The sequence below is a fragment of the Chlorocebus sabaeus genome, chromosome 13 (assembly GCF_047675955.1).
Source record: "Chlorocebus sabaeus isolate Y175 chromosome 13, mChlSab1.0.hap1, whole genome shotgun sequence".
Lineage (NCBI taxonomy): Eukaryota > Metazoa > Chordata > Mammalia > Primates > Cercopithecidae > Chlorocebus > Chlorocebus sabaeus.
The window spans coordinates 94,037,238-94,048,968 of record NC_132916.1 but is presented as its reverse complement, the minus strand read 5'-3'; positions in this window follow the sequence as shown (position 1 = coordinate 94,048,968).

Here is an 11,731-nt window from a genome sequence, read left to right as displayed (position 1 = left end):
CCTTTGGTAGGCCAGGCGTGGTGGCTCATGCCTGTAATACCAGCACTTTGGGAGGCCAAGGCGGGTGGATCACGAAGTCAGGAGAGCGAGACCATACTGGTTAACATGGTGAAACCCCATCTCTACTAAAAATACAAAAAATTAGCCAGGCGTGGTGGTGGGTACTTGTAGTCCCAGCTAATCGGGAGGCTGAGGCAGGAGAATGGCTTGAACCCAGGAGGCGGAGCTTACAGTGAGCCGAGATCGTGCCACTGAGCTCCAGCCTCGGTGACAGTGCAAGACTCTATCTCAAAAAAAAAAAAAAAAAAACCTTTGGTAAAAGCATTAAAACTTATTTTCTGTTTTATGATTTCTTTCAAGAGCCTTCGTTATTTAGGAAGAAAAGCTGAACTTCTTCTGTGTGTGCCATAAAATCCAGTCCCCATCTGTGTGCTTGTCAAGCGTGTGAATCTAGCCATCATTCTGAAGGAATAGGGAAACCGTTCAATAGTTGCTGTATGAAGAGGAATAAAATGCCAGCTGGAATTAGAAGGCAGTGCAGAATTCTGTTAATATTTGCAAATAATGCTGGCTTGTTTGTTTCTACTTTTGGTTTTGTATGTTGTTTTCGTTGTTTTGTGATCTCTCCTCTTTTATTGCTCAGTTTAATTAACTGCTCATCAAATCATCTTTTGATGAGGCATATCAAAAGGTGCTGCAGGACAGCGCTTTCCACTTATAACCTAGGAGAATGTAATAGACTCAAGCACTGACACTCTGAGGATTATTTAATATTAAATGCAAATTAGAATTAAATTGTGGTTATTCGATGATTGATAAATAACTAATTAAATTCATTATAAATGAATTAATAATTATTACTAAATTAATATCAAAGTGCAAATCATCTGAGAAATCAAAACTCTAAAGAGGAAGCTTAAAGACAAGAATGCAAACTGATTTTCTGAAGTAACCCTACATGAACAATTCCCTATTAATATTTAAGGAAGAAAACACACAAAAACCAACAGTCACTCATTTCCGGAATTCCATCTTTACTAGGCCCTCTGGGCCAATTACATTTGTTTGATTAAAGTCAAATGATGATTTAACCTTCAAGATATTTTGTGCTCTGGGGCAGCTTCACACATCCTTCCCACCCATTACTCATTCTAAAAAAGCAAATACAGGGTGATTATGCTAAATAAATAACCTCATAAAAAATGTTATGTTTGTGACAAAAATCACTTATTCCCAAATGGACATACATCATACATCTTCACATCATATTGTATATAAATTGTTAATTGATGTTAAATGAAGAAAAGAAATTAAAACATTTGGAAAAAGGAAAGATTTCCGCCAGTCAGTTTTGAACATGTACCTCTCAGAAATTAGGAATACACTTTCTATTGGTTAACTATAAATAAACCAAAAGAAAAAAAAACTGGGAGTATTCTGTGTTGTGTGATTCATCTGTGACCAGGAAACTGGATTCATGATTGTTTCATTAGCATGTAGGCAGTTTTTAAAACACTTAGAGGACAGTTTGCACTTTCAATTGCATCCCCACTTAAAAATGACTATCAATTACATTCCTAAAGTTTATCCTTGCTTAATTGTAAGACTTGAAGGTGTCTTTAGAAGAACTGCAATCTCACAATCCAGGACTTACTTAGACTTCAGGAATGGACCTTTTAATCTTAAGGAGGAGATTCCATAACTCTGTTGGCCTATGTTGGTAATAAGTTGTGGAATGTTATATTTTCCAAGATGTCTACAAAAACAGCTCGTGTTCCACATGCTCTACTACAATGTGTCTCTCACTCTTGAATCTGTGCCGTGTTATGATTTGCTGATAACAGATGGAACCCAGCAAACTGATGCAACATGACTTCATGACTTCCAAGCCTAAGTCAAAAAAGTCAATGCAGTTTTCACCTTGCTCACTGGAAAGGTTGTTTTTGGAGCCTTCTGCTGTCACATAAAAATTTCAACTATATTGAACTAAATACCACCATAAATTTCAACTAAATGCCACCATACTAGCAGGAAGCTTAAGCCACATGAAAAGACCACATGTTAGTGTTCCCATAAATTGCCCAGCTGTATTAGTGTGTTCTCATGCTGCTAAAAAAGACACATCTGAGACTGGGTAATTTATAAAGGAAAGATGTTTAATTGACTCACAGTTCAGTACATGCTGGAGAGGCCTCAGGAAACTTACAATCATGGTGGAAGGGGAAACAAATATGTCCTTCTTCACATGGCGGTAGGACAGAGAAGAATCACTTCCCAGTCAAGGGGGAAGTCCTTTATAAAACCATCAGATCTCAAAAGAACTAACTCACTATCATGAGAACAGGATGAGGGAAACTGCCCCCATGATTCAATTACCTTCATCTGGTCCCTCCCATGACACATGGGGATTATGGAAACTACAATTCAAGATGAGATTTGGGTGTGGACACAGCCAAACCATATCACCAGCTGAAGAGCCAGTCCATAGTCAGCATCAACCACAGTATACATCAATGAAGAATTCCATGAGATCAACCATGTTCAATAAGAATACATTAATCACATATGAAGTTTTAAATTTTCTATTAGCCACATTTAAAAAATTAAATGAGTGAAATTGATGTTGTTAATATATTTTACTTTACCCATTATATCTAAAAGTATTATTTCAACATGTAATCAATATATGAATTATTAACAAGATAGCTAAAATTATTTTATTTTTCATACAAAGTCTTTGAAATAGTGGATGTGTGTATATGTGTGTATATGTGTGTGTGTGTGTGTGTTTTGAACTTAGAGCACAACTCAATTCAGACTAGACACATTTCAAGCACTCAATAGCAATGTGTGATTATTGCTTTCTCTACTGGACAGCACAGCTCTGGAAAATTCCAGCCTTCAGCCATCAAATTCTCTTCCACCCCCACAGCAGCTGTGGAATCTTCCCAGTTAAGCACTAAACAATGTACAGGTCTCCCCATAATCTTGACACACAAGATATAGGTTTTAAGCTGCTAAATTTTGGGATAATCATTGGCTCTGATAGTAGAATCTAGGTACTACTAGAAATGTGGATTATGAGAACAGATGTGTTTTTTGTCCTCTGTTCAAGCTTAATTATTTTTGAGAAAGATTAAATCATAGAATCTTAGATTCCCTTAGAAAAGGTCTTAAAGAGTGTTTGTTTCAACCTCCTAACTAGTGCTAAACCCATGACTATATCATCCTCAGAAAACGGTCTACTCATCTTTGCTTGATCATTTACAAGTTATACCTCACAAGAAAATGTATTGAATTTTTTAGTGATTTTTATTTTTTGAAATTTTCCTTTATATTGAATTTTTAAATGGCCTTTTTATAACTTTTGTTCACCAGTGCTATTTTTGACCTCTAGAGCTACAGGTCTCATCCCTCTGATTTAATAGCCTTCAGACAAGACAATAAATATATTATCTCTGCCCATATTACCCCACCTCAACCTCCATATTCCTTTTTCTAGGCTGAACACCCACATTTCTTCAATTGCTCCTTGTAAGACATAGTTTTAAAAACTTTAACCACTAGAATAAATTCCCTCAGCTCTCCACTTTATGACTCTTCATAAATCTCAAATCTTTCAATGTAATACTCAAAATAGAATATATGCTCCAGATATGGCCTGGCCAAAACACAGTTGAGTAGGATGGTTAGTCTTGCTCTAGATGATGTATTTTCATGAAGGTAAGAAAGACTGCTGCTCTCCAAAGGTATTTTAATTAAGCCAGGGTTCCCTCTATCTAAACACAAATGATTGGTACTGATAGTGGACTAAGAGATAGTAGAGACTAAACAAATAGTTCCTTAGCTGCATGCAGCACCTTAGAGCCTGGGACTTAAAATTGGAAGACTGACCTTGATTTCAATCAGCAATTTACTAGATATGTGACTTTAGGAAATTTGTTTATACTGTCTGTGTCACACTTGGTTAAAAAAATCTTTAAAGGAATATCATAAGAATATCCTAATATAGAAATGTGGCATTTTGGGGAGTCATTAAATGAACTAAGTATGTATAAATGATTTGCAATCTGTAATTATACAAACATAAAATCTTTTTTTAATTACCGTCAACCTAAGAATAGAACTTGATGCTTATTTCCATGTAATTTTAACTTCCTGATTTTGACTTATCATCACAGCTTGTGGAAAATCTTCTTTAAAATGTTATTTAGTCTGGTTTAGTAATTCAATAAATACTAAGCATTTATTCAGTATCACACATAGCATATTGGTTCTCCTCAATGCCTTAGAAAGTCGACCAAAGTTTCAAAGTTCTCAGGTCATCCATCAACTGCCTACAGATCCATTGGAGTATTTTAATCAAAGGGAGTAAATTGATTTCAGACTCAGGATGCTGTTCTTTGCACCTGATGATCCGGAACCCTGGGTCAGGTTGCCCAGGGTAGCAGCAGCAGTAGTCAGTAGACCTAACTCCACTTTAGGGCTGCTACAAGGAGCTACCTGTACAGCTTCCTACTCCATTCCAAAGCTCTAGCACAGTATGAGTGAACCAAACAATCACCACAGAATAAAAGAGCCTTTTAATTAGTGTAGATATTGGATCTGGAGACTCTGGGACTCAGACTGGTAAAGGGCAGTTCGCCGTTAGGTATCTGGAACTTAATCATGGAGGGGACGGCACTCCTCTGCAAGGCTTCCAGTGGCACTAGACTCAGGAACAAGCTGTAACATTTGGACTTACTATGTCAGTCCACAATATACTCCCACTGAAACAGCCTAGAAGAGAGAAGCATATTTTCCATGCTCCTTCCCTTTACTTCATTTTCTTTTCTGTCTCATATAATAACATTCATATAAAGTATAGCAACTTTAAACTCACTGTGAATGGCGTGGTGGAGAATGGCAAGGTATTTTTCTGATATGACCTAGCATAGATATATTACAGATTTCTCCCTCTCTACAAGTCATATATGCTTGGAGGGACCTTCTGGATCAGCTAGTGTGACATACTCAATTTACAGGAGAGATTGAGCTTTGGAAGGTTAAGACCCATGGCAAATTAATGGCAGCACAGACTACAATTTCCTATCTAATGAATTTTCTCTATGTTGTACTGATTAAGCAATAGAGGAATTAAGCTGCTGAGGTCACAAATACACAAACATACACATATACACTCAGGCATACACATATTAAGTTGGAGTGTGAAAGAAACTGAGAACAACATCGCTTATAATCTGATTAATGGCAGTTTCTCTTCATAAATGGAAACTGGATGGACCAGTTTTGTATTTCTGTTTTTTTAAAGTTGCAATGAAATGACTGAATTGATCCATCCTCATTAGGCACACCCAGTCTTAGTTGCATACACTATCCTAAAATTCCATTAACATCTACTGAAATATGGGGTCTTGCACAACTCTCTATTAAGTGGCATTGAAATTAGAATTAACAAAGCAGAATGGGATCAACCATGCAAGGTTTCCAGAAAGGTAGATCTTTAAGATCTTTAAGATAGTAAGAGTAATACATCGATGTAGAAAAATGAGGATAAACAGCTTCTAAAAACATAGAAGTGGAAACAATCAAATGGTATGAGAAAGGTAGAAAGCAAGTAGTCTTGGCTGGGCCAGGGGCAGATACATGGAAATCTGGTAGAAAGTGTTGTGAAAGGGTGGCCACTGTCTTGTCACCATCTAGATAATGGCATTCTGCCACTTCTACTGCTTATTGCACAGGGCAGTAATCCCAGCAGTGAAAACAATGTGGAGGCACTTAATATTTGTAATATCATATGGGGCAGTTTCCAAAGTTAAATGCATTTCCCCAACATGGAGTTGGTTAGAACTAATTAACATGAAATCCATTGTACAAAAAGAGAGAGCAGAAGTGCTCACACTTCACTGAGTTTTTCATCTAAGTAATTCTGTGAAATCAATGCAAGTACTGTACTTGAACTACTCTGTCAGGAACTATATATGCCATGCATTTATTAGCATTTCATGGTTTACCAAGCACACTCACAGATACATTTTGTTTCATCTGACTTTCACATCAATCCTATGAGTTAGGCTATTATTATTCACAACTCACAGATGAACAAAGCCCAGCCTTGAGAAATTCGGTGAGTTGCCTGAGGTCATTCCGCTTGTGGTGTCAGTGCTGGAGCTCAGACCCAGGTTCTGAATCTGAATCAAGTTATCTTTCCACTGAACCATTTCAGGGAATAATGAGGACATCTCCTTGGGCCCACCACCTTGGGTAGCCTTCTGAAAAAAGGGACTTCTGTTAAGGTGTTCTAGCTACCATAAAGAGTTGAATGTTAGACCAGAGCCACCTTCTCTGCAGGACACTTTATAATCTGTCTGTCTGATGGCTCGCATGGGCAAGTCTGCAATATACAACAGGACAATGAGTCCTATGATAGAGTTTATGTATATAGTCTATGACCCTCTGTGTAGCAAAATGGCAACTTGAAGAACTGTTTTAATAGGATTTATTAAAATTTTGACCTTTATGCTTTCTGGGGAAGATGAGTTACGTAGACAGCAAAATGGATTTACTTTTTAATTGGCTTTTCTAAAATAATTTGTCTCATTTTGCATTTAGTCTTCAACTATTGCTCTGATGCCTAAAATTTTACGATTTTACATTTTCTGAGGCAGGCATTATTAAAACATTCACTGCTGCTTTATATTTCTCTGCTTTAGTTTCAGTTTCATTTTTAGGAAATTGATAATATTTTCAAATTACATACCAGAGCAATTGTGTCAGTGCAATTTCCTTTTTGTTTTTACTGTATTTACTTTATTCAAGATGCTTTTTGCTTTCTTTACTCAGACACACATCCTTGTGTGATTTTTTGTATGTGTGCTTTCTAATATTTTTTTCTTGCCCAGTGGCTATTACTATTTTGCCTTGTTCAAAATTCATTCATGTCAATTTCAATGAGATTTTTAAAAGAACTTCAAATATTTGTTCATATTTTACTGCATGAGGCAAGTCCTGTCATTTATCTAACGATGAGACACATTGCTTCTTTATATGTCTCCCCAAAATAAGTTCTCCCAAGTTCTTCATTTTACCTCAAAGAATCTGAATGACAAGGAGAACTTTAGCAGAAAATAAAATGGTCATCCTATAACTTTTTAAAAAACAGCAATAAATTGTATTATTGGCAGCATAAGAAAAGGTCTGTGGCTGATGACGTTAACAAAGTTGACATAGTGCCATTTGAATTGAATCTACTCCTAGACAAGCATAAGTAGTGTTTACTCAGTCCCAGAAACTGATTCTCAGGTTGATTCTGAAAATAAAAACCCAACAGGTCTGTCACTTTTTATTTTCTTAAATCTCAGGCTGATATATAAAACCATTGAAAGACAAAATCGGCTGTTTGATAGTAGCAGCATAGCGTTATAGCTCACACACTTCTACTCAGAGAAATATGATGCCCTAAGGACAAAACTTTGACACAGAGCTTAGCTATTTAAAGTTCATAATACCCTGAATTTGTAGAGTATATTTTGGTTTACAAATATTGCTTTGAAACTGGCAGCAACCTTAAGAGGTTTGCAGAGAGCATACATTGTTAATCCCAGTTTAGAGCAAAGAGGAGTGGAGGTCAGTCAGAAGGTCTAAATGACTCACAAAAGGGCAAACAGCTAATTAGAGGAAGATCCAGGTTTCCTAATACCTAGTCCACATTATTTGTACTATTTCGGTTGAGCCATTTTTAAATTTATATGCTATTAGGATATTTTTAGACCAATAAGAAGGACAATTTAATATGGTCTCTCAAATGTGCTTCTTGCAATGAATATTGTCGTCGTTGGTAGCTTTTATGTGGGAGTATGGAGTGTGGAGTAGGAGGAAATAGGTTTGAATTTTATATAATTACTAACTAGTTTGAAAATATTTCATGACAATGTGACTTTATTTAATATTCTTTTCCTTCTACACAGCAGGAGTTCAATTAATTAATTGTGATACTTATTAAAACTGTGAAGTAAATATTTCCACAGAAACTTCCAAAACTTATAAACATATAGGGTTTAAAAATTGGGGATAAGGAAGATACATCATTAGCCTATGTTATCAAATAAAATATCTAAATACTCACTTTGCACTCTAATCTTCCTCAAGACAGTTTATTTCTTTTTATATCTGAGATTCTATATTCTACTGGACTCTACCTCTGATTTCTTTTAAAAGAAATTTTAATAGTAATCAGAATGGAAAGTGAATAACTCAAACTTATCAGAATTGAGAAAGGTTCTAGCTTAGGAAACTTGTCCCTATTCGCTCAGGAAATAGAGAGCACTTAATCTAAAGGAAGATGTTTGCTCCCATTCAGGAGGGAGAAGTGCTGTTCTCTGTTGCTTGAGTCTCTCCCCAGCCCAGCGCCTATCCCCTAACCCAACTGCCATCTCCAACTTAGAGAGCAGCTTTAGTAAAACACTCTGGCCTGCATGGAAGAGCAGCAAAGCCATTCCTTTTTAATCAGTTATTCAATATGTCATGCTACCAGACCAGTGGTATCCACACACTCTGTTAAGGCCAGAAAGACATCTTTATTTGTGAACAACATGTTCCAGGAAGCTCCATACACCTACCATCAATAAAGCACCACTCAGGACCTTGGGAGCTGGTGACTCAATGGTGTTTGTTCTTTTTTTTTTTTTTTCTTTGTTTTTTCTCATTGCTGTTTATGGAGGACCATTGTACAAGGAAAATTAAAGCTTAAAAAAGATAGTTCTGCCAATGTTACATTGGTGGAAACTGCACTATTGATTCTCATTTGCCTCATGAGTCACCCAGGATTTTTCCCTATTTCCTGTTAATGGAAATTGTCTGATAGCATTTTAAAGGATAAACTGTGTCTCATGGTCAGAGCAGGCAGAACAGCATTAATGGTGAAAAGCGGGTAGTGTTTAGATAGACTGCCTGGGTTTGGAGCTTGGCTCCACAACTTACTGGTTATGTGACCTTGTGCAAGTTTCCTAATATTTTTGCCTCAAATTCCACATCTATAGATGGAGATGACAATAATACCTACTTAGTAGAGATGTTATGAGGATTATATGGAATAATGCATGTTAAGCTCTTAAAATAGTGTGTAGCGTATGGAAAGTGCTCAACATGTATTTGTCACTATAATCAGCTCAGGTGCCCAACAAGCCCAGTGATAAATATATTCATCTTCAGAAAAACACCTGTATGTGACTCTATTATCTCTAATGTATGATGACCACAGAAGTCATAAATCAAAGGTCACCTCAGCACCATGTTAAAAGTATGATCAGGACAATGTACTGAAAGAGCTCTATTCTGTAAGTGAAAAAGACACAGATTTTAATCCATGTTTGCTATTAACTTGCTATGGTCTTGGGCAGTTATGCGTCTTTTTTTCCCAGTTTTCTGAATTATAAAACTAAGCAAATCTTCCAAAGGCTTATCCAGACTTACTACCCTACAATTACTTGGCATTTAAGGGATAAAAGAAAAACCTAAATGGTTCAGTAAACTGAAAATAATTCATTCAGTGAATATTTGTGTGCCACATACAGTTGTGGGTCCTAGTTGGGGATAAAGATTGGAACAAGACAGACAAGAATTCTGCCCTCCTGGAGTTTGTTGTCTAGAGAAGAGAATCCATCAATTGATATAGACTAACAAATACAGAAAAATATTCCAGGTAGTGAAAAGTGCTATGAGGGAACTAACACATGATGAAGGGATATGAAAGAACGGGTTACTTTAGTTTGGGTAGTCAGAAAAGTTCTTTTCGAGATGTTATTTAAGTTGAGAACTGCAGGGCAAGAAGAAGCCAGCTATGTGAAGACTAAGGGGGGAGAATTCCAAGCAGAGGGACCAGTGGTTCAAGCCCAAGGTAGAAACTGGTTTGGAGTATCTGGGTACAAAAGGAAGACAATGAATGTGGGCGAGAGTGGAAGAGTCTCAAGATGGGAGGTGGACTCCTGTAAGCCTCACAGCTATGGGGAGGAGTTCAGGTTTTACTCTGAATGTGATGGGAGCCATTGCGTTTTAAATAATGGGGGTTGGGTGGCTTATTCTGATTTGTGGTTTATAGTGTATTTTTAAAAATAAGGACTGATGCCAGAAACCTCACTAGTGGTCCAGTCACAATTTTCTGAAGAGAGGGATGAATTACCTACTTTATCAATTCAACAGCCCTGATCCTTTGTCTCAATTTAGCTTTCAACTGAGAGATCATTTGGCAAGTCATATAATTCATAATTGCCTCCTTTTATTATCAGAAAAATAAAAATCAAACTATTTTCTCACCTTATATTTGGAGGCACGACAACAACTGAGATTATGCTGTAAAAGCCCTTTGAGTTGCTTTAAGGATAATGTATCTTACACATTTTCTATTTCGTGTTTTAAAATGTTCCATATTCCTATGGAAAATGGAGAGCAGAAAGGTAACAGGGGATGTAGAGTGGATGTCTGCAATAGCCAGTCATTGAAATTACAGGCTCAGAACCAAACTACTAAATTGGTATGTGCAATCCTGACAAAGTTACGTAACTCCGTCTGTAAAATGGGAATAATAATACGGGTAATAGTATCTCATTCATAGAGTTATTGTGAATGTTAAATGAAATAATGTCCCCATAAAGTGCTTAGTTCCGTCATTGGTAAGTAAGTACCCTGTTGATAAAACCAATACTTCTTTCGGCTCTCCATCATCTACCCTGACCACTCTACTCTCATTTTGGGGGACTCCCACAGTGCTGTGTTTACTGATGCTCTGCCTTCCACTATGAAAAATGAGTGCACTGTGACCTAGTCTGGGCCAATCAGGGTAACTATGATGCAAAGATAATGGAGTTACTATGCTTTATTCACAGACAGGCTGTCTCTGCTATACAAGAGATTTGGGTCTGTCCTCCACCAACACCATTCCCACTGCCTCAAGGTGCTTTGGCACCCAACCTATATTATCCAAATGTAATACTCCAGCATCTTTTTGATACTGTGAACCCTTCATCTCCCACCAATTATTTCCCGTAGCTTTAGATAGCCAGAGTGAGTTTATTTAGTTACAAACAAATGATTCCTAGGGAATACAAGCTAGAACCTTCCCTCTGGCTCTCCCTCTAGGGCCTTGCTCTCCTCCTCTTATTAAATCTTCTAAGATGATTGAATTGCTAGAAGGAAGCTAGTGATAACATCACAGCTGCCTAGCCTTGCTTAATGTGTAGACCAGAATCCTGTACAATAGAAAGTCTTCCTTTCACTATGGAGATTTACAATAAATCTCTCCTCGTCCAAGAAGCAGAAATACAGACTCTTCTCCTTCATGTTGCCATCATACATGGTTATCAAGGCTAGTACTGGCCACACTATGTGTTTTACATCAGAATTATATAAGTATGTACCTGTTTCTCCTCTGCACTGTTAGCACCAAGAATGCAGGAATTACATATTACTCATTTTAAAATTAATAGTTGATACACATTTAATTCATTAGTATAATCTCCTTTGCAAATTATATCATTGTAGCTAATAGTTAAAACTCCCTTTGGCAACTATTTTTAATCCTTGTCCCCTTCACAGCCCCAAGTTAACAAGAATCATTATATTAGTGTGGGGCTATCAGCCGTGGCTGCCAAACTGTCACTAAACAACCCATCACCCGTGTGAATAACACTTCCTGCCACTGTGCAGTGGGAGGACCTACGTCAGAGGGTATTGTTCC